Source organism: Phyllobates terribilis, unplaced genomic scaffold, assembly GCF_046119375.1.
Source record: "Phyllobates terribilis strain yellow unplaced genomic scaffold, ASM4611937v1 Scaffold_11__3_contigs__length_659146591, whole genome shotgun sequence".
Lineage (NCBI taxonomy): Eukaryota > Metazoa > Chordata > Amphibia > Anura > Dendrobatidae > Phyllobates > Phyllobates terribilis.
Window position 1 is genome coordinate 91,230,368 of NW_027362771.1, and position 22,657 is coordinate 91,253,024.

Sequence of the window (22,657 nt, forward strand, 5' to 3'; positions counted from 1 at the left end):
CTGGGAATTCCTGGGGCTGATAGGATCAGTGAACATAGGGATAGTCCAGTTAGAACGTAAATAAATGCTGAAAATGTTCTGTACTATGGAAATAAGAAATGGAGAATGTTGTGCCCGATACTGTGTATTACAATCAGATGCAATTGAACTGTCGAGTAAACTTCTGTGTGTCGAAACGAACTGAGTGTTCCCTAATCTATGTGCGGCAGCTCCTTAAGTTGAAGACCTGGAGACAGCTGGGCCTGTGGCCTACAAGTGAGTGTAACGCACCCTACACGCAACAGCACATTTTAACAGGCACACAATTTTTCTGTAAACTGCCAGGGCGACATGGAGCAGCAGCTCGTCCACGACCGCCGCTCTCAGGCATCCTACAGCTGCACATGTCTCGTCAGCACATGACCACATGTATGCAAACCTGCAGTTATGCTCCTGCCCATTCCTGGCAGCGGCACTGGAGAATCTTAACAGCACACATACTGCACACTGTGAGGATTCACAAGTCTGTAGTCACATAGTTACTGCAGACTTGTACCCTAAGGCCGAACAACTCATTGAAATAAGTGTGGAGGGGAGCAGGAAAGTGACACCATTGCTATTTCTTTAATAATTATTTTATATTTCTACAGTTTCTTACTAGCTTACATACAGGAGATCTAATAGACATAAACATGGGCACTGAGAAATAACCACACTAGAATTACCCATTAAAGCTAGGAGGTTAAAGGATTATTTCAGTCTTAGCCATGCATGATTGAGACAGGAATAACTACAACTCCAGAGCTGGTCGGCATTATTCCTGTGTCAGCCATGAAAAGCTGAGATGAGAATCAATATAAACAGACTGTGTTGGGGTGCAGAGCTCAGCTGTACATAGATGCTGGCATCAAAGACCATGGTGCAAATGTATGCCTATCTATACTAGGGTTATTTTGTGCAGCATATATACTTTATCACATTTGGCGTCTATTACACTTTATATGTGTGTAGGATTTATTTCCACCCAACATACCTTTTTCTAATAGCCTATTGTGTATACATTTCCTAAAATTGCTGCATATTCTTTTGTTACGCACAATGGGGTTTGCCTGTGTTTTTAGCCTTATCTGATTTTCTCTTTTTTTATCTGATTTTATCATGTGTCTAAATTGTACTAATAAAATATATACCTTTTATGCTACCTTGGCTATTGCTCATAGATTTTTGTATAGGTTATTTCAAGATCGATAAAGATTTAAGCAAAACAAAAGCTCATTTTACCCTATGAAAGACCACTTTGCTTGTTTGTCGGGCGATCGTCAGCCTGTTTCCACTGGTTTCCGATAACTGCGCAGTGTGAATACACCTTAATCTGCAGCACAGACCTGAGACTACATTTGCAGACACTTTGCCCTGATCCTAAACTCCTTTTCACTCCACAGCACCACTGGTGTCAGGTTTTATGTTGCAGTGATGCCAGGAGTTAGAACAATTGCAGAAAACACGTGAGGTGAATATATTGTGAAGACTATGCTTTGGGATATTTGCTGGCTTCTCTGGTAATCAAGGAGATCTCTCCTTTTTCCAGGAATGTCCTAAAAATTCTGAGAGTTGGAAGTAATAGCATTAAGAGGCTTGTCCTCAATTCCATTTTTGTCCTAACTTCAGGGAGTAGTATGATTAAAAAAATAATACAATACTACCCTGATAAATCCTTTGCTATTCCAGAGCCCGGCACAGTAGTCCAAACCTGCACTTGTTTACCTTGCTGCAGACAATCACTGGTCTCATTGAGGATGTCTCTATTTATTGGACAAAACCATTGAGACGAGTCATTGGTTAGCAATCAGGAGAATGTATGAGACGTCACCACTGCTGACACGGAATTATTTGAATTATTACTTTTTAACTGTGGACAATATCTTTAATAAATGTCATTCTCAGTACACACACATATATTTACTCATACTTATGTAGCTATGTACATGCAGATGTACAATATAGTGCCTTGAAAAAGTATTCATATCCTGTGAACTTTTCCACATTTTTTTCAAGTTACATGCAAAAAATTTAATGTATTTTATTGGGATTTTATGTGATATACCAACACAGAGTACAAGTATGTGTGAAGTGTAAAGGAAATGATACATGTTTTTCTAAATATTTTAAAAATATAAATCTGAAAATTGTGACGTGCATTTGTATTCAGCCCCTCTGAGTCAACACTTTGTAGGACCACCTTTTGCTGCAATTACTGCTGCATGTTTTTTGAGGTATTTTTCTACCAGCTTTGCACTATAGGTTGAAATTTTTGCCCACTCTTCTTTGCAAACTAGCTGTAGCTCAGTGAGACTGGATAGAGAGTGTTTGTGAACAACAATTTATAAGTGTTGCCACAAATTCTCAATGAGATTTATGTCTGGACTTTAACTGGGTTATATAAACACATGAGTATGTTTTTATTTAAACCATCTTATTGTAGCTCTGGAAGTATGTTTCGGATCGTTGTCCTGCTGGAAGGTGAACCTTCATCCCAATCTCGTTTTTCCAGCCTCTAACAGGTTTTTCCTACAAGATTGTCTTGTATTTAGCTCCATCCATCTTCTAATCAACTCTGGCGAGCGTCCCTGTTGAAGGAAAGCATCCCCACAGCATGATGCTTCCACCAACATGTTTGACGGTGGGGATGGTGTTTTCAGGGTGATCTGCAGTGTTAGTTTTCCTCCACACTTAGTGTTTTTCATTTAGCAAAAAAATTTGAATTATTGGTCTCATCTGACCAGAACACATTCTTCCACATTCTACGTGGGTGACACAGCTAGCATGGATAAAGGTGGATGAATGTGCTCTGGTCAGATATTTACATGTAGAGTTTCTACGGCAGCCGTCACTTCTGCCTGATGTTGTCTAAACAGGTGTCTGACCCACACTTGCACAGCCAACAGGATCGTGCACCTGTATTGAAAAATAGATGTTGTTATCTGCTGGCCATCCAAGTTTCCAAGGTGTAGGCATGTGGGGAAAACAGTAGCACCTGCAACTTCCTAGTGCAGAAGTGAGGGTCACCAGAAAAACACTTTAACCCACTGTAGACTATCAGAAAACACTATTACACTTATATAGGTAGCAACACATTTGGAAACCGCCCTGCATCGGCCTTTGTCAGAAACACCTGAATTTGGGGATCTAAGATGGTTATTAACAGTGTTATTCTCTACTTCATTCATGATCTTATTTTGTATCACAAACAATATACAATCTGGGCTCGTAATGTTATAGGTTCTTACCTTTCCAAAACTTCCCTGGCCAAGCACTTGATGAAAATCTAATCTCTTGATGTTGTAAGAGATTGTGCTGCCGGGGAGAGATGGCCCCACACCACTGTCTCCTAAAATGGCAAACAGAAATAAGACGAGAAATTAGAAAAAGAATTTACTGTCCATGTATAATGTGTTGGTTATTTTGTAACCTTAGCAGAGAATTCAGTTTTGGTTAGCATTGGAGTATTCATTTTTGTAAACATATTGCTTTATGCTGTTAATTGAAAAACAGACTAAAATTTACTATTCAGTTTAGCACAAAGGGTTAATTATGTTATTAAAAAATGGAGAATCAGTATCATTTATGTGCAGAATAATACTGGTAGCACAGTGATTGTCCTATATTAAGTGTACTGCCTTAGAAAACAATTACAGCTCAACGCTAATATTGTCCTGCAACAGTCTTAAAGGGCCCCTGCCCCTGGGACTGAGAAGTGGGTATACGTTTCGCATGTATAGGCACTCTACCTGAAGCCCAACATTTGCTCCCCGATGCCTCCTCTGCTGGGATAGGCGTTCCTTTCCTCCTGCTTCCAAGACGACGGCCATAGCTGCATGGAGTACACTGGTAAATCTAAACCTCACCTCTCCTGCCTTTCCTTTCCCATCCCACAGCACAGAAAAGACAGGGAAGATGTGGTTTAGACTTACCAAACTGGTGGCCATCTTGGAGGTAGTAGGAACATAACACAAATCTAAGCAATAGAGGTAGCGGGAGGCAAAAGAAGGGCGTCAGGAAGGATGACTGTATATTTACAAAGTGTAGTAACTTTTCAGTCTCAGGGTATAAGGTTGCTTTAATATACATTTTTTGCTATACTCAGTCACTAAGTAGCAAAGAGGGGAATTTATTAAATATACATAAGAAACAAATTCATTTTAATCAGATTGATTCTTTCTTGTTCCTCCACATTTTTGCCATTCTGCTAAAACAACTCAACACCGGTATGACATTCACTTCTACATAGTCCACCATCTTATGTGATATATTTAATACCAAATATTTCAAACTGTTGCCCTCTTGGATAATAAGTATATCACCATCTGTAATTTGTAAATTCTTGTCCAATAACGATATGTGACTTATTCCAATTAATCTTCAATCCAGAAAAAATACCAAATCCTTTCACCAATTTAATAACTGTCCTTAGATCTTCCTTTACATTGCCTTAAAATAATAACAAATCACCTGTGTACATCGCTAACATTTCCTCCTGAGTCCCAAACTGAGGACCCCTTATTCCTTTACAACCTTATATATGGTCAATAGGTAGGGCAAAGACCAGTTTGGATTAGGAAATCCATGTCTTGTGCCCCTAAAAAGGACAAAAAGCTGGGACATAACCCCATGCACCTACTACTTTAGGAGGGCACCATCTAATAACTGGGATCTACCTGCAACATGTCATACAACATCATACGAATTTCAAAAAGAAAAGAAGACATGCACCTAAGCGGTGATCACCTGAAGAAATAATCACGGAATATTTGAATATAAATTACATCAATTTATTACAGTATCTCCTGACACATATATAAGAATACGGACAAAAAAATATTATTTTAAAACACCATTAAAAATAGTAGAGGAATCCACTGCTTGAGGAACCCACTACTTTAGAGACCTTCCCATATTATAATGATAGAAAATACAATAAAGTGCAGTCAAATAGATGAACTCTAACAGGCTATATAGAATATCTATGGTGGTCAATATTGCACACGACCAATGTATTCTACAGTATATAAATAGAGAATACACAAAAAACAATATGTATATAAAGTGCAACAACAGGTATCTGTGTGAAAATCAATATGGTGTCCCTGTATACAGGGTAATAGGTCAATAGAACAGTATAATTGTAAACTGGCGATTCCCAATAGACTCTTTCACCTCACACTGGAGATGACTACTCCATAACCACTCCATCACATACACTCAATTGTGGCAACCCGTGCTGCCCCAACAAAAAATAATAATAGAGCCAATTAAACAATATGATCATAGAAAGCAAATACTCAATCAAATCAGCCTGTAAATGGGAAGGTGCAGATGGGACCTCAGTGCCCAACGCGTGTCGCCACACACGGTGGCTTCATCAGGGGCATTTAAAGTACATATCCTCGTGTCCCTGTATATACGAGAGAATCAAAATAATTACCAAGAAAACAGCTGTGTTATGAGAGACACTGGAGCTCCAGGCATCCAAAACCGGAAATGCAGGATGCAAAGCCGGAAACCTACCTTACAGGTAATGGGACTGGAACAGATAAGAACAAATATAAGGGGAGGAGACCGCACGAATGCCCTTTTGAGGTGTGAATCCCAATGGATTTACAATTTACAAAGTCTGGCTCCTCAGGGCTTAAATGGTGAACTCCTATTCATAGGCTTCTACAAACAGTTGTGAGATGGTCCGGTACACATCCTTATTCTTTTGTCTTTTTTCTTTTAAGGCATGCGGTCTGAGCAGTATGGGTCGGTGTTTTTAGACCAAAACCAACATCTGCCTCGTAGGATATATTGGACGAATATAAAAATGGACAATTTATGGAAGAAGAGAGGATGCTCACAAATTCCGGGGCATGCAGCTAGGGTGTGGCCAAAAAAGAGAGATAAAAAAAGAAGAGGGAAAACAAAAGATGGCTCATGAAATCAGCATCAAATCAAATTATGGACCAAAAATTTCAAAAGAGTGAACCAAAAATGGTTGCCAGTCTACAGGATATACCCGTGACCTATGACAAAATGGAATGTGGAGGACGAATAGAACATATATGATGGACTTGCGGACTTTATGGGAAATCCATTGGGAGATCGTTCCGCGTTCTCTTATTGATCTAGTGGGCACTTTGTTTTTGGTTGGCACCTCTGGCTCCTTAGTTTTTGTCTTCTTGTTTTTTGTGTCTGGATAGGTCTGTGGTGGTCAATATTGATGATACTGTTTTAGCGTTGGTCCAGCATAATTTTGTCATTTATAGTGTTGAGCCACCCCCGTAGTGTTCGAGTTCGGTTCGTCGAACACCCGTGTGTTCGCCGAACTGTTCGTCGAACTGTTCGTCGAACACCTTCGAACACCGTTAAAACCAATGGCAGGCAAACAAAAACACATAGAAACACATAGAAAACACCTTCAAAGGTGTCCAAAAGCTGACAAACTGCTCAGAAGACACAACTAACACATGGAAAAGTGACAAGTACATATAGTCATGCGAAAAGAAAAGAGGTGGAGGAGTAAAAGGAGGGGGAGACACAGATATATGCATGTCATGCCCTTCTAAAATCCAAAAAGTGAGAAGCCGAGACGGCCAGTCCGCTCCTGCCCGTGCCACCTCCGTGTCGCCGGGTTTGTGCCAGAGCCGCGGTGAACCCTGACGGCCAGCCCCCCTCTCCCAATAATGGTGCCTGTCCGCTGGTGGGTCGAGAGAGCCCCCCTGTGGTGGAGGCAGCTCTAAGCTTTTTAATTTAAATTGTCCCTCTAATTTGAATGAATACACTTTAAATCCATTTACAAGGATCTATTGGAGGGCAAGTCTCATGCCAGCAGCCGCGTAATTCCAGCTCCAGTAGCGTCCACTAAAGCTGCTGCAGTTAAAAAGCTTTTATAAGGATCGAGCTCGGCTGTCCACCGCAAGGCATCCTAGTGCCAGTCCCAGCCCCTATGCCTTGGGGTGCCTCCTGATGCTCTTCACTAAGTATCCCGTGGTCCCGAAGCATTTCCTTTGAAAAAATTAAGTGTCCAAACTACAGGTGGTGTAACTTGCTTAACAGCCAGGATAATCCGCTGACTAGCAGACACTGCTACTAGGCACAAAGTATTTCCTGGGCTAGATGCAGTTAAAAATTTGTAAGTAGATACTCTCGTTGGATGCTGAGAAAGCATTCCATAGAGTCTCCTGGCACGCCATATATGATTCTCTTAAAAAGCTTGGGGTAGGGGTCTAGGGGACCCTTTTATAGCCAAAATCACGGCCCTGTATCACAATACGTCACCTAGGCTGAAGATAAATGGAACTGTAGCACCGAGGGCTCGGTTGCTACAGACGTATTGCACCTCACCCAGAGGTGTGATATCTCACTCTCAGATAAGGATGGAGTGTGGATCAGGACCCGACACCTGCATGCATTACACCACATTGCCGTGGGGCAGGGCGACCAATATGCCCCTGAGATGGGCACGACAGTCCCTGTCCCTGGCTGGAGTGGGGGAGGGAACACTGAGGAAGGGGAACCCTGCAGTGCAGGAGCAGGGAGGAAGCAGTTCCTGGGTGCATTGAGAAGGGAGTATAAAAGGTGGGCACCATCTTAGTTCAGTGCAGAGAAGTCTGAGCAGAAGTGGCAGGGAGCAGGGGCTCTGCATGAGCTCTGCTCCGGAGGCGGGCCTAGTAACAGAGGCCCAGGCCTGCAAGAGGGAGAAGGAAGGAAGAGGAGCGGAGAAGGCTCCAGGAACGAGGAATGAAGGGATCCCAGGGGTGCGGACGGGCGAGTCGCCACCGCACGCCCGAATCCACCTGCGTGGAGGGGTCAGGCCAAAGGGGGAGACCGGTCCCCGAACTAGTGGAGGCAGGAAACGACCCTCAGCTAGAAACCGGAGGCTCTGACATTTTATGTGGCGCAGCCCCTTGCTCCACCCGCTAGGAAGGCACCACATAGGGTCAGGGAAACTGGCGCCAAGTTTACCAAGAGGAGGCCCGAGGCAGCCGGACAGAAGTGTTGGTAAGAAAGGCCAGACAAAGGACACACAAAGGGGGTCCTGTGAAGCGCTCCAAAGTTATCTGGGAGTTGTCTGAGCCCCTCACCTGGTGAGCACAGTACGACGTGGGCAGCCGTTACCTGCAGACGTGGTCTGGATAATAAGAACTGTGAGTAAAGGCCCTGAACTGCATCACTGACTCCGTGTCGTTACTGCTGCTGCCCTGCACCATCACCCCCATTCTCCGCATACACTGCCCTGAGGCTATACTCCTCCCGTGGGGAGTTATGCTACGCTCTGCTGCACCCACAACACCAGCCTTAGCGGTCTGCCCTGTAGCGGCGGTTCACTCTGACCGCAATCCACGGGTGGCGTAGTCGGACATTTAAACATCAAAACCACATAAATAGTTCCGCCACTGGTTTGACCGCCCTGAGCCACGGAACCGGATCGCCGCCACGAAGACTACAACCACCAGCATCCACCAAAAAGGGTCCGGCTCCGGGTGTCCCAAGGCCCAGGGGGTGCGTCAGAACATTTTCATCACCTTTCACAATCACCAATGGGACAAGGCAGGGATGTCCTCTGTCCCCTCTCTTATACATCCTAGTGACGGAGCACCTGCTCTCATCAATTCGCCATAACCCCAATATTAGGTGGATTGAGGTGGGAGGCACCGAGTACAAGTGCTCTCTATTTGCTGATGATGTCCTAGTATATATCACTCAATCACATATATCCATCCCTGCTGTTATGGCTGAAATAGATCACTTTGTTACATGGTAAAATTTTAAAATCAATGCAGCGAAGTCTGAGGCCCTCGATGTCTCCCTCCCTAAATCCATATAGGATTCCATCCAGTCCAACTTTCCCTTTGCCTGGCCCTCACAGGGTATCAAATACTTAGGAATTCCTATTCATAGAGACCTCTCCCATCTATGTTATCTTAATTTTGGGCCCTTTATTGAACAATTCCATACAGACCACGGTTGGCAAGTTAGAACTGTAAGATTCACTACGTGAACCACTGGTGTTTTGTGGAAAAGCACATGTACACCGCGTTCCAAATTATTATGCAAAAAGTGTTTAGGAGTGATAAGGGAAGAATTTGTTTGTTTGTCAGTTAAACTCATTGATGGTGATGTGTGTCAGGGCTCTTTATATCACTGTAAGCAATTGCAGACACCTGTGCTAATTAGTTTGGCAGGTGTGTCCAATGAAAGGCAAGACTACTTAAGAAGGCTCTCTCACATTATTAAGCAGCCTACATTTTCTGCCAAAATGGGAAAGAAAAAGGATGTGTCGGCTGCTGAGAAGCAACAAATTGTGGAGTGTTTAGGTCAAGGCATGACTACAATCAACATTGTGCGATGATCAGGATGAAGTGTCTTGGCAATCAAGAAGTATGTAGCTGATTCACAGTACACACGTGTGCATGCTGATAAGGGCAAATTGAGGACTCTTTCCTACAGGCAATTACGTCAGGTTGAAAGAGCAGCGGCAAAAAAGCCTTGTCATAGCAGCAGACAAGTTTTTGAAGCTGCTTGTGCCTCCAACGTCCCCCGAACAACAAGATGCAGGGTCCTTCAGAGGTTTGCAGCTGTGCATACGCCATCCTGTCGACCTCCTCTATCCACTTCACACAAGCAGAAACGGCTCCAGTGGGCCAAACATTACATGAAGACTGATTTCAAAACTGTTTTGTTCACGGATGAGTGCCGTGCAGCGCTCGATGGTCCAGATGAATGGAGTGGAGGATGGCTGGTTGATGGACACCCCACGCAAACACGGCTACAGCGCCAACAAGGAGGAGGTGGAGTAATGTTTTGGGCTGGAATCATGGGGAGAGAGATTGTCGGCCCCTTTAGGATCCCTGAAGGCGCTAAAGATGAACTCCATAATGTATGTGGATTTTCTCAAACAGCACTTCCTGCCATGGTTCAAGAAGAAGAACCGTGTATTTCACAGCAAGATCATTTTTCTGCATGATAATGCACCATCTCATGCTGCACATAAAACATCTGCATCTCTGGCTGATATGGGCATAAAAGGGGACAAACTTATGGTGTGACCCCCATGCTCCCCTGACCTCTACCCCATTCAGAACCTTTGGAGCATCATTAAAAGGAGTGTCTATGATGGCGGGAGGCAGTTCACATCTAAGCAACAGCTCTGGGAGGGTATTCTGTCCTCATGCAAAACAATTAAAATGAAAAGGTTGATCGAAAAGTTTGGGAGATCTAAGAGTGTGGCAACCCAGTAGTCATCATTACTTCGAATTCTGACAATATGAGGGTCATGCTGCAGGTAGTGCAGCAAGAAGGCACTTATGTGTCTTGCGCATCTCGGAGCCCCAAAATTATTTTCCGGGCTAGATGCAGCTAAAAATTATTTTTAATTTTAAATCTGGTGAAGCTTATTATAGATGGCCTAATAGGATCAGTGCTGCACACTGCTACAAAGCCCAAATTATTTTCCAGTCAAGATACAGATAAACATGATTAGTAATTTGAAAGCTTAAAACGGTTGGTAGGGTGATTTTAACCAATCATCAAGCTTTTACTCTCCCCAGGATGACACAGGGGTAGAAAAGTCGTTTCGGATCCATGATTTGTTCATCTTTATGAACGTGAGTCTGTCTACATTATCAGTGGAGAGCCGCGTGCGCTTATCTGTCAGCACACCACCAGCAGCGCTGAACACACGTTCAGACAGAACGCTGGCTGCGGGGCATGACAAGATCTCCAAGGCGTAAGTGGCTAGCTCCGGCCATTTATCCAGATTGGAAGCCCAAAAAGAGCAAGGGTCCAGTGACACAGTCGTGGCTTCAATGTTTACTTGGAGATACTCCTGTACCATCGTCTCTAGGCGTTGACTATGTGTCAGACTTCTTGTCTCCTGTGGCCTTGCAAAGGATGGGCTAAAAAAGTGGTGAAATGATTCCGCAAAATTGATGTTACCAGCAGATACTGTGGTTCTGTTACGGTTTGAGTGCTGAACACTTGACGGTCCCACGGTTGGCAAGTTGGAACTGTGAGATTCACTACGTGCACCACTGGTATTTTGTGGAAAAGCACATGTAAGATTCTGCAACAGTCTCTGCTGATACTCCTGCATGCGTGCATCCCTTTCTATGGCAGGAATAATTTCTGCAAATTTACTTTTGTACCGGGGATCTAACAGTGTGGCAACCCAGTAGTCAGGATTATTTCTAATTCTCACAATTCGAGGGTCATGTTGCAGGTAGTGCAGCAAGAAGGCACTCATGTGTGTTGCGCATCCAGGAGCACCAAGTCCCTGTTGTGTTGGTGGCGAGGTAACAATCATGCTTCCTTCCTCTGTCCTCTCCCCCCAACCTCGCACAACAGAAATGTGATCAAGGTCTCCCTCATCTGATGAGTCTTCCATCAGTTCGTCCTCCACTTCTTCCTGGGCTCCTGCACCTTCCTCACTAGTTTGGCTGCTACCATGCGCCCTGGTAAAATCATCTCCCCCACCCTCACATGCCTGCCGCCCTGGTGCTGCCGACCGTCTGGACCTTGCAGATGTTAGCCCTTCCGCATACAACTCCTCCTCCTCTACTTCCTCCACCTCCTCTTGTGCCACCACCTGACTCCGAATTCTGTTTAACATGTGCTCCAGCATGTAAATCACCGGAATAGTCATGCTGATAATGGCATCGTCAGCACTAAACATCTTCGTCGCCATTTCAAAACTGTGCAGAAGGGTGCATAGGTCCCTGATCTGAGACCACTCCTCCAGCGTGATTTGCCCCACCTCTGAATCTCGTTGGCCCAGGCTATACGTCAGAACGTATTGCACCAGGGCTTGTCGGTGCTGCCACAGTCGCTGCAACATGTGCAGAGTTGAATTCCACCGGGTAGGCACATCGCATTTTAGCCGGTGAAGTGGCAGGCCCAACGACTTCTGTAGAGATGTAAGTCGCTGAGCTGCGGGATGCGAACGGCGGAAGTGAGCACACAGCGACCGTGCCCTCTGCAGAAGGCCATCTAGTCTGGGATAGTGGGCTAAAAATTGCTGGACAACCAGGTTCAACACGTGAGCCATACAAGGCACGTGTGTGACATTGCCCCGGCGAAGGGCCGCACCCAGGTTTGCAGCATTGTCGCACACGGCCGTCCCTGGTTTCAGGTCCAGTGGAGACAACCATTCATGAAATTGGTTCTCCAGAGCTGACCACAACTCCTCAGCTGTGTGACTCACATTTCCCAGACATTTCAATGTAAAAACCGCCTGATGACGTTGAGCCCTACTGCCAGCATAGTAAGGAGGGGTGCAGGATCCCTTCTGCGCAGTTAGAAAGCTTGTGGCATGACCAGACAGGCTTTGGGTGCAGGTGGAAGACCGAGAGGAGGTTGAGGAGGCAGAAGCAGTGGAGGAAAAATGACATAAAGAGGATTGACGCACAACTCGTGGGGACGGCAAGACTTGGACAGCAGCCCCTTGTCCTGCTGTCACCATAGTTACCCAGTGCCCAGTCAGCGACATGTAACGCCCCTGTCCATGCCTACTCGTCCAAGTGTCTGTGGTGAAATGCACCCTGTCACACACAGAGTTTCTCAAAGAAGCGGTGATGTTGTGTGCGACATGCTGGTGGAGCGCAGGCACACCTTTCTTTGAGAAGTAGTGCCGACTGGGCATCTGGTACTGGGGCACTGCGAAGGACATAAGGTCTCGAAAATCCTCTGTGTCCACCAGGCGGAAAGGCAGCATTTCTGTAGCCAAGAGCTTGCAGATGGTGAAATTCAACCTCTTAGCTTTCTCATGGCTAGGAGGAAATGGTCTTTTACTTGTCCACATCTGAGGGACCGAGGGCTGGCTATTGTGCTTAGACGGGGTTGATAAGGGTGTCCCCGGCAAACTGCCGGTCTGTGAGGAAGATGCAGGCGGACATGTTAGGTTGCCTTGATCCAAAGGTGGTGCTATCGATGTCGGACAGCGCTCAAGACCAGCTGGTGTTACCACCTCCAAAGAAAATGATGACCTGCCAATCACGCTGGCTGTTGCGGGTAAAGAGGTGGCAGGTCTGCGCCCCAAAACAGGTGTGACTGCTGTCCCCCCAGTCACAGAGGATGAAGAGGCCGCGGATGCACAAGATATGGCAGACGGTGGTTGGCCCGGCCGGCTAGACCGCATTGTAGCACACTGAGCTTCCCACTGCAACTTATGCTTCATGTCCATGTGCCGGTTCATGCATGAAGTACTCAAACTATGTATTTTTTGGCCTCTACTTAGCTTTTGCTGACAAATATTACAGATAACACGAGTTGGGTCATCTTTATCGATCTGAAAAAATGCCCAGGCTATGCAAGGCTTAGCACCCATGCGACCTGAAGAGCCACCACGACTTGTGGTGAGAGGCAGAGTTGTGTTTGAGGATGCAGTTGTTGACGTGCTTCCAGTACTACGTCTCTGTCCAGGAAGGCGCAACCTGACCTCGTCGTCACTAGCATCTTCCTCCACCTCCTCTGCTGACCTCATCTCTTGGCTGACTGTGGGTTGACAGTAAGTGGGATCTCCGACCTCATCATCATCACCCTGTGCGTTATCACACCCGTCGTCCTCAGAGCCAACCTGTTCCTGCCCTGACAAAAAACTAAAGTTGTCGCTCCAATCAGGTATTTGAGTCTTATCATCGTCTTCCTCATTGTCTCCACCAACAGGAGTTACAGTTTGGGAATGAGGGTCTACATTATGGTCAGAACCTTCTGCGTCTGGTCCTGGATCCGACTCATAAAGATTCTGGGCATCAGTGCAGATCATTTCCTCGTCTGGATTCACAGAAGCGCTGGAGTCGACCTCTGATTCCCAGGCTATAGTATGAGTAAACAGCTCTGCAGACTCAACCATCTGTTCTACCTCATACTCAGACGGGCAGCTGGAGATTTGGGAGCTGTGAGGAAGCAAGTGCGATTTGGGTGACACCTTTGAGGACTGGAGTATTTGTGATGTTGAAGTTGATGTGGAGGAGAGCCCACTTAAAGGAGCACTTGATATCCGTTGAAGCACCTGCTGTTTTTGTGCCTCATCTGGAATTTGTAGCGATTGGCGTGGCCGTAAGAAAGGGATCTTATCACATTGTCCGCTAAAAGAAGTAGACATTTTAGTTTGGCTGGAAGATGGTCTTTCTTCTGCACCTACCCCACGGACACAACCTATTTTCCCCTTCCCAACACGCCTATTCCCCTTTCCACCAGCAGCAGGCCTTTTTCCACTCATTTTGGTGGTTAACTAATTCACAACTCTGGAGTTGTTTGCACAAAAAAACAATGGATGGTAACCGAGCAGAGCTGAGTGGCCAAACTGTGGTATTAGGCCAAAACTATTGGCTGGGTTAGATGCAGAAAAAAATTATTTTTAATTTGCAACCTGATGGAGGTCAGTATAGATGGACTAATAGACCAAGTCCCACACACCGCTAGAAGCCCAAATATTTTTTCAGAGCTAGATGCAGAAAATTTTTTTATTCAATTTGCAACCTGATGGAGGTCAGTATAGATGGACTAATAGACCAAGTCCCACACACTGCTAGAAGCCCAAATATTTTTTCAGAGCTAGATGCAGAAAAAAATTATTTTTAATTTGCAACCTGATGGAGGTCAGTATAGATGGACTAATAGACCAAGTCCCACACACCGCTAGAAGCCCAAATATTTTTTCAGAGCTAGATGCAGAAAAAAATTATTTTTAATTTGCAACCTGATGGAGGTCAGTATAGATGGACTAATAGACCAAGTCCCACACACCGCTAGAAGCCCAAATATTTTTTCAGAGCTAGATGCAGAAAAAAATTATATTCAATTTGCAACCTGCTGGAGGTCAGTATAGAAGGACTAATAGAACAAGTCCCACACACTGCTAGAAGCCCAAATATTTTTTCAGAGCTAAATGAAGAAAAAAATTATTTTTAATTTGCAACCTGATGGAGGTCAGTATAGATGGACTAATAGACCAAGTCCCACACACTGCTAGAAGCCCAAATATTTTTTCAGAGCTAGATGCAGAAAAAAATTATTTTTAATTTGCAACCTGATGGAGGTCAGTAAAGATGGACTAATAGACCAAGTCCCACACACTGCTAGAAGCCCAAATATTTTTTCAGAGCTAGATGCAGAAAAAAATTATTTTTAATTTGCAACCTGATGGAGGTCAGTATAGATGGACTAATAGAACAAGTCCCACACGCTGCTAGAAGCCCAAATATTTTTTCAGAGATAAATGAAGAAAAAAATTATTTTTAATTTGCAACCTGATGGAGGTCAGTATAGATGGACTAATAGACCAAGTCCCACACACTGCTAGAAGCCCAAATATTTTTTCAGAGCTAGATGCAGAAAAAAATTATTTTTAATTTGCAACCTGATGGAGGTCAGTATAGATGGACTAATAGAACAAGTCCCACACGCTGCTAGAAGCCCAAATATTTTTTCAGAGATAAATGAAGAAAAAAATTATTTTTAATTTGCAACCTGATGGAGGTCAGTATAGATGGACTAATAGACCAAGTCCCACACACTGCTAGAAGCCCAAATATTTTTTCAGAGCTAGATGCAGAAAAAAATTATTTTTAATTTGCAACCTGATGGAGGTCAGTATAGATGGACTAATAGACCAAGTCCCACACACCGCTAGAAGCCCAAATATTTTTTCAGAGCTAGATGCAGAAAAAAATTATATTCAATTTGCAACCTGCTGGAGGTCAGTATAGAAGGACTAATAGAACAAGTCCCACACACTGCTAGAAGCCCAAATATTTTTTCAGAGCTAAATGAAGAAAAAAATTAATTTTAATTTGCAACCTGATGGAGGTCAGTATAGATGCACCAATAGACCAAGTCCCACACACTGCTAGAAGCCCAAATATTTTTTCAGAGCTAGATGCAGAAAAAAATTATATTCAGTTTGCAACCTGATGGAGGTCAGTATAGATGGACTAATAGAATGATGCTATGCCCAAAAGATTTTACTTCACTAGGTGCAGTAAAAAAATTGGTATTCTATACACAGGTGGTATATCTTGCAACACAGATAGGCTACTCCACTGACTAACACACTCTGCAATAGGCCAAAAAGGATTAGCTTTGCTAGATTCAGCCAAATGCTGTGAAAACAACTTGCACAGCACTGGCACAGACCTGCCTGGCAAAAACTGATAGGAACTGATGTAACCTAGTCCTGAAAAGGACTCCAATTACAATTAGTCTTTACTCCCACAATCTATCTATTTAAGAGCACAGACCTGCCTGATAAAAGTCGTAGGAAATGCTGTAACCTAGTCCTTAAAAGGACTGCAATCACAACTATTCCCTACTCCCAAGCTATCTGTATATTTGTGCGAAAATTGGCTTGAAATTAACAAGGTATAGCGCACACAGCAACAGCGGTGCCGTCTAACACGCAGCTGCAGCAGTGAGAAAATGGTGGCGACGGGGAAAATGGCTTGGTCTTATAGGGCAAGGACATGTGACATACACTGCCAATCACACATGCCCTTGCTTGTGTGAAAAAAAGCACTTCGCTCCGTGTGTGCGCTGCTGATAGGCTGACAGATTGCACCTCCCCACTGCAAATGCGGGAAAGAGAAAAAAAAATGGAGATCTTCATTGTTCCTGCAGAGATCCATCCCCTGCCCCTCCCCCCGCCCCGCTGTACACTCAAACTGCGTATTAACATTAATTTTCATCATTACTGAGAAAAAATCCAGTTATGATTTTGGTGCACGAACAGTTATCGAACATAACCTCGAACAGCCGAATTTTTCTCAAATTGTTCGTGTTCGCCGACCGGCTCGAACACCGCCCAAAACAGCTCGAATTTGAGATTGGCGAACAGTTCGAGTAGAACAACGCTCATCTCTAGTCATTTATCACCATTTGTTAAATCTCTACTGTGAGATGCTTGAGGTGCACACCCTTCTATGTCATTTGCAGGCCAGTGCATTGCACTGACGACTAATAAAAATTAGTATATTTAAACTTTAGCTAATATAGGCTCATTCGATACACTTTGTGGTCGAGCTATGGGATGGATGAGGGGGTTTGTGATTTCCTATATAGAGTGCATGATACAGACATCCTTAAGCTCTATAGACCCGCTGTGGAATTTGGGAGGTTTTTTTTTTTTTAAGCATCCCTCGCTAGGTATCTTGGGTGCCCACCCTAGTATACCTTGTGGGGATTAAAGCATATTATTAAGGAATAATTAAATCAATGCACTCCTCTATAGACCTTATATGCTGGGGATATAAGCCTTTATCATGGTGGGCATGTGATTGATTTATCCTTATTCAGGGTTTATGGTGTCTCATTTATATGCACATTCTCATTACCCCACAGATCTGTGGGATTTGGATGCCTTAGAAAAACTTGTAACAGATCTGTGTCAACAGGCACCCCCTTACTTTTCCCACGCCTCTATTTTTTGGAAAAGGGGTCTATGTTCATATATACAATCTAGTCAGCAATGTATACATTATGTACGATTTTATTTGGGGACCCTTACCTTTTTTCTTTTTATTAATTGGTTATGTTTCTCACAATACAGTTGGATATTCATCCCTGCAAGCTAATTGGTCGATTAGTGCTTTGCACATATGGAGCCCAGGTAGGAGACCTCAAACTCCTGCCTGACAGGTGCAGCTCCAGGTCCACGGTACATTCGGTGGTGATAGTGCTATTGGTTGCGCATGCGCTAGTATACGGGGATTAGATTGACCTGTAGGCGTGGGTCTCCATAACAACGGGCGACATACACATGATGCAGGAGGCACATTGCGCGCCTGCGCTGAGGGGAGGTTTTTCGGCTTTGCGTCCTGCATTTCCGGTTTTGGATGCCCGGAGCTCCGGCGTCTCTCACAACACAGCTGTTTTCTCGGTAATTATTTTGATTCTAGGCTACATATATACAGGGACACGAGGTTATGTACTTTAAATGCCCCTGATGAAGCCACCGTGTGTGGCGACACGCGTTGGGCACTGAGGTCCCATCTGCACCTTCCCATTTACAGGCTGATTTGATTGAGTATTTGCTTTCTATGATCATATTGTTTAATTGGCTCTATTATTATTTTTTGTTGGGGCAGCACGGGTGGCCACAATTGAGTGTATGTGATGGAGTGGTTATGGAGTAGTCATCTCCAGTGTGAGGTGAAAGGGTCTATTGGAAATCGCCAGTTTACAATTATACTGTTCTATAGACCTATTACCCTGTATACAGGGACACCATATTGATTTTCACACAGATACCTGTTGTTGCACTTTATATACATATTGTTTTTTGTGTATTCTTTATTTATATAGAATACATTGGTCGTGTGCAATATTGACCACCATAGATATTCTATATAGCCTGTTAGAGTTCATCTATTTGACTGCACTTTATTGTATTTTCTATCATTATAATATGGGAAGGTCTCTAAAGTAGTGGGTTCCTCAAGCAGTGGATTCCTCCACTATTTTTAACGGTGTTTTAAAATACATTTTTTTGTCCGTATTCTTATATATGTGTCAGGAGATATTGTAATAAATTGATGTAATTTATATTCAAATATTCCGTGATTATTTCTTCAGGTGATCACCGCTTAGGTGCATGTCTTCTTTTCTTTTTGAAATTCGTATAACCCCATGCAGCGCCACACTGGCTTGGGGATTTGTATATTAGAGTCTAATCCACCTAATACATTCTGGACCAAGTCTATCCAATATTTCCCACAAATAAGCCTATTCCATGCAATCAAATGCTATTGCAGAATCTAAGATGCCCTTAGCACAGGGATGTCAAACTCAAACACACAAAGGGGCAAAATGAAAAACTTGGACAAAGTCGCGAGCCAACCAGTATACAGTATAATGGGCCCCACATAGTCCTCAATGCAGAATAATGGGCCCACATAGTCCTCCATACAGAATAATGGGCCCCACATAGGGGAGGTGGTTCTGGTCTCGCTGGACAAACATAATCAGCCTGCGGGCGAGATTTGGCCCACGGGCCAGACTTTGACATGTATGCCCTAGCATCTTAATTATCTGGATGGAAGATCATAATCAAAAATAAAACAGATATACGTATATTCGAGAATAGATTCCTGAGACAAATCTCGTTTGTTCCTTATGTATCAATTTACCCGCTATCTTTGCCAGGCAGCTACATAGCTGTTACACACACCCTTTTGGGTGATCAGTGTGTGAGTGCACTTCTCTGCTTGTACATCTATTTTATTTATTTTTAACTAGTTGTACCCGGCCATGCGTTGCTGTAGCTCAGTGTGGTTAAATGTAAAAGAAAGAAAAGAGAAAGCACAAGTTTCTAAAATATTGAATTTCACAATGCTTGTGGGTATACAATATTTTTTGTTGTATACAAAAAATCTATATAAATCAAATCTATCTATATAAATAAAAATGTAAATGTTCATTTTTTCAAAAACTTAAATCTCCGAAAGTTCTTCATTGATTGCTTTGAAAATTTGACACAGTCAGGTGTCACAATGGAGCCGGTTATGTCAGGGATTGCTAGTTATGCAATTCCCTAGAACAGAGGGAATGTGACAGGAGGGGGCGCAGAGATGAAGGCAGGCGGCGGCAGAGGAGGAGGGGGTGATCTGCTTGACATGTCCCGGGCCGGTACTGGCCAGATCGCAGTGCCGCTCCAGCCGGTGGCGCAGTGGGATTTGGACTCGCTCACTATCCACCCACTGCTGCGAGGCTCTGGCCCAGCTCAGCGCCCAGAGCGGAGGCCGTGGCCTACGCCTCTCCGTGCAGCTTCCCTCTCTCCTTCCCTCCCTCCCCCGCTTGTTGTTGTGCAGTCAGAAATAAACCACTCACCTGCCGGAGAAGAAGCCGCAGCAGCAGCGGTTTCGGAGAGCAAAGGCAGCTGCCTCTCAAGTGGTGGTGGTGATGAGCAGCAACGTCTTTCAGCCTCGAACAGACAGTCTCGTCATTCCCTTTCCCCCCAACCCCCACAGGGAGCACAGGCAGCAGCTGGGGCGAATGAAGGAGAGGGAGAAGGGTTTATTAATGAGATGTCACTAAGGGGGCGAGAATGCCGGGCGGCCGGGGAGAGTCAGCCTGGGACTGAGCTCATAACACCCCTCTCGCTGTTGCTTTTATGTCCAACAGCTGGTATATAAAAACATAGTAGGCATATAAAAACATGTGTATTCGAATGCAACGTTGTATCAAAATTTCAAAGCAATTGGTGAAGAATTTTTGTAGATTTAAGATTTTGAACAAACGAACATTTACATTTTTATTTATATACAGTATATATAGATATAATATATATGTATTGTATGTTGTATACATAGAAAATTGTACTTTTTATCTACTTTGGCTATTCAATCCGTTTTTGTGTAGGATATGTATTTAGTTGTGGAGTGACCTAATATTTAACCCAATTGATTGGTCTTCTTTAAATTAACTTGTATTATTGCCGGAGAATGGTCTGATAATGACATAGTAGTATATTTCACTTAATGGAGTGTAAGATGGCTGCCGGACAGGTCCTTGTCGTGAGATATACACTACTGTTCAAAAGTTTGGGGTCACCCAGACAATTTTGTGTTTTCCAGGAAAACTCATACTTTTATTTATAAAATGAGTTGCAAAATGATTAGAAAATATAGTCCAGACATTGACAAGGTTAGAAATAATGATTTTTGTTAGAAAGAATAATTTTCTCCTTCAAACTTTGCTTTCGTCAAAGAATGTTCCCTTTGCAGCAATTATAGCATTGCAGACCTTTGGCATTCTAGCTGTTAATTTGCTGAGGTAATCTTGAGAAATTTCACCCCATGCTTCCTGAAGCCCCTCCCACAAGTTGGATTGGCTTGATGGGCACTTTTTGCGTACCATACGGTCAAGCTGCTCCCACAACAGCTCAATGGGGTTGAGATCTGGTGACTGCGCTGGTCACTCCATTACAGATAGAATACCAGCTGCATTCTTCTTCCCTAAATAGTTCATGCATAATTTGGAGGTGTGCTTTGGGTCATTGTCCTGTTGTAGGATGAAATTGGCTCCAATCAAGCACTGTCCACAGGGTATGGCATGTCACATACGGTGCTTTTTGAATTATGGAAGCACACATTGGTTGTGCACCTACTATGGGCTATCTCCTCTGATACTGTCTGTCCCCTGATGAGCCCCATACTGAGGAGGGGGTGAAACGCGTAGGGACTGGGACTAGGTGGACGGGACCTTTTGTTTGGCATATTACATTGGGACATTCTCTTATGGACTTTCTCTGGATAAACCTGAATGGATGTACCTGAAGATTTCCTATTGTGAACTTTTTTTTGGCTGGATGATCTCCATGGTTCCCTTAGGAGTATTGCCTGGAAAACATCACTTGTCAACCCAGAAGAAGCATCTCTAAGATAAGTCCATTTACATAATTTTTGCAACTACTTTGATTGGATATGCTGCATAACTACTGATGCTGGGATGTTATGAATGGACATTTCGTCATTTTTTCTAAGGGACTATCAAAAAATTGCTGCATAATTGCTGATGCTGGGACATTAATAATGGACATTTCGTCTCGTTTTTGATATATTTTTTCTGAGGGGCTACAAAAATTGGAGACATTCATTGATAACCTTCTACTAGTGATCTATGAGTATCGGTGGGCATCTCAGAAGAATCATTCTACATTAAGTTCATTCTGTATTATGTCTATTTATCTAAATTTATCTCTTTATCTTTGATATCCTAATCAGTATTTTATGCCTTGAACTTTTTCTAGCATTTGACTATAAATGATTATTTCCTTTATGGTCCCATAAGGAGTATTGCCAAAAAGTACTAGCTGATGCCTCAAAAAACGGGCTATTTATAATTGAGTCCATCTCTGATATTGTATGTGATTGGCATCTTGCTATTTGTAACGGGCTATTTATAATTGAGTCCATTTCTGATATTGTATGTGATTGGCATCTTGCTACTTGAGGTCCCATAAGGAGTATTGCCAATAAGTACTAGCTGATACCTAAAAAAAAACGGGCTATTTATTATTGAGTCCATTTCTGATATTGTATGTGATTGGCATCTTGCTACTTGATCTGACGTTTTGTAATTTTATATTAAGACAATTCATTTTTCTATTTGTATATTTATCACTTGTCTGTTTATGGAGATATAGGGAGAGGTTATGTTATACCCACCGATGAGCGGGGACACCATTTGAACCCCTAGGGTGTAAAAATACTTGGCTATTAGGTAGGATATTATTTGCTACTAGGGTTAACCTAGGGCAAATTTTGGATTGTGGTTATCCCTTCCCTTATAGGATTATTTAAATATATCAAAATATATATCTCCTTTTGTGTGTAAACTCTGTTCCATAGGTACTATTGAGTACAATTTTTAAAAAGGATTTATTAAAGGTATTTTTTAAAGGGTTTTTTTCTGTTTGGTTGTTTAGTTTTGACAGATGGCGTCAGGCACTCTTCCAGCATCTTTTCAGTTGTTCTGCGTCTCAGAAATGTTCTTCTGTGTGATCCAAACACCTCAAACTTTGATTCGTCTGTCCATAAAACTTTTTTCCAATCTTCCTCTGTCCAATGTCTGTGTTCTTTTGAACATTTTAATCTTTTCCTTTTATTAGCCAGTCTCAGATATGGCTTTTTCTTTGCCACTTTGCCCT